The sequence below is a fragment of the Bactrocera latifrons genome, unplaced genomic scaffold, assembly GCF_001853355.1.
Source record: "Bactrocera latifrons isolate USDA-ARS-PBARC rearing strain unplaced genomic scaffold, ASM185335v1 scaffold_929, whole genome shotgun sequence".
Lineage (NCBI taxonomy): Eukaryota > Metazoa > Arthropoda > Insecta > Diptera > Tephritidae > Bactrocera > Bactrocera latifrons.
In genome coordinates, this window is record NW_017537633.1 from 14,010 (window position 1) to 16,502 (window position 2,493).

Genomic DNA, 2,493 nt, shown 5'->3' on the forward strand with positions numbered 1-2,493 from the left:
TACGTATACATTGACTTTGCGCGACTTGGATATATTTATTTGATCATGTACAACTTTACTATTTATTCATGGATTTTGTTCGTTGGTAGCTTAGTTTTTTATAAAGAAACAGGACTTCATATAAAATAAAATAAAATTTTAAAAAATATCTGTTGTTTTAAAATTTTTTCCTTGCCAACACGAAGTAATTAATCAATTACTCAGAAATTATAAGGCCTATGGAAAAATGGAGTAGACAATATTTTTAGGAAATTTCATTCACTTTTATTTTCTATAATTTGCAGTAAGATTGCTTAACTGGTCAGTGAGGTATACATGATTAAATGAAGACACCTTTTTTTTGGTCGAATAACGGTAAATTGCAAATATCTCAAAAACATATCCATAAAAAAAATTTATTCGATTTTCGAAATCAGCGAGCGATTCCACATACAAATTAGATAGTGGCGTTCATGGAACATTTTTGCTGTAAACCAGTGTAATCTTTTATTTAGAATATAGGCGGCAGGTGTAGTATTGATCCGATTTTATACATATGTAAATGATATTTTTGGCATTACTAATATTACTAACAGAAACAAATTCTGAGTTTCATTAGAGTGCCTCAGACACCATCAACAATATATAAGGGAAAGGCAATCGAACTGAAAATCCTGATATTAGTTATATCAGAGGCGGTTTCAAATGGGTGACATTTCCCTACCCCACCAAGGGCCAAATGGTTTATTAATAAAATTTTATTTCTAAAAAGTAACAGAAATATTATCCAGAAATTTGCCATTATATTTCAGAAATAAAACATCTCCCTTGTCACGGTCAACCAATGGCCGAAACTTGCGTTTTGTCAAAGAGTCAAGTGCTGAACACATTGAGCACGACAGACTGCAAGCGACATCTGTCGACCTAAGGAAAGAATGCTTTTCTCATGGACAACTATATGTTGCACTTTCTCGAGTGGGATCTCCTGAAAATCAATATATTTTGTTGCCACCTAATGCCAAACCGTTTTTTAATAAAAAAAAAAAAAAAAAAAACAAAAAAAAATATATAAAACCAAAATAAAAAGCACAAAACCAAACAAAAAATAATAATTTTGTAAGGAAAATACTCAATAGTGGTAGGCAAGTTTCTTTGAAATATCTAGATCTATAAATAGATATATTTTTAGGTGAAAGTTGTTAACGTTTAATTTAGACTGTGTATACATTATTCGACTCTGCTTTTATTCTAGTTACTTAAAAAAACTTAGTAAAAATGTATATAATATCCTATGTAAATATTACTTATTTAAGTGCCCGCCACTTAAACCAACAAAAAAATGGAACATAAATATACTTACATGTAAATATAACTGTGGGATTTTTTTTTCGTACAAATAAAAATATTTGTGAAAAAATGTTGTATATCCAAATTTCCAAAAATAAATAATTGTCTACCCCGTGCGAAGCCGGGACGGGCAGCTAGTTTAATATATCCATTTGCGGAAATCCATTTTCTGCCATTCAATGGAGTACATATGGCAACGCACCTCCCCAAATACATGTAATTTCGCAATTAAATCCATAATTGCTTTACATTTTTGCCGAAAAATACGGGCAGTAATGTCATGACGATCGGTTGTCGACTGTCCTGCAAATAAATTGTTTTTGATGTCATCCCACTGCGGATTACATGTAAATGTAATGAACAGATCCGGTCGACCGTATTTTCTTACATAACACACTGCGTCTTATGCATATTCGTTCATATTCCGTGGGCTACCAATATACGAAGATGGCAATATAGTTAAACGTCCGATGTCATTAATATTAGCATCATTCGCTATCGCATCTTGCAAATGAATATATTGTTCAGATCTTAATTTTGCTTGGTTGAAACGAATAAAATTAAGACGTTCTGTTTCTATTTTGACGTACATATCAACGATGTACTGATGATATAGTTTACGACATCTCAAGATATAATTTTGTTCTTGTGGACGAACCATCAATCGATAAGAATAAAAATTCATGGCACTAACTTTTTTCTGTACGTGTAGACCTTAAAATAAGTGGAAAATGTGACTTAAGAAATTTCTACAAATGATGAAATGTCAACACACCTTTCTGTCGTCACCTTTCCAATGCAATATTGGGTATTGTAATGCGTCGTAACTACGATGAAGTTCCGAAACACGTTGCAATTGGTCATTTCTACGATGAAGTATAATATCACGGGATTGAAACTGATCACCACGAATTACAATTGCAACCTCATCAATTGTCGGTGCATTGAATCGCCTTTCATGCTCTCCAAAAGGTGTTGTATCAGCCCTTATTACGATTTTGTGATGATCAGAGGGCATACGATCGAGAGCAATTTTGAACAATTGAACTAATGCGTTATGCTGATGGAAAAACCTTTGTAGCTCACAAATAATTTCTCGTCTTGTATTCAAAGCAATTGCACAACGTTGATCCAATTCACGATTTTCATCACCAATAAAATAAATTT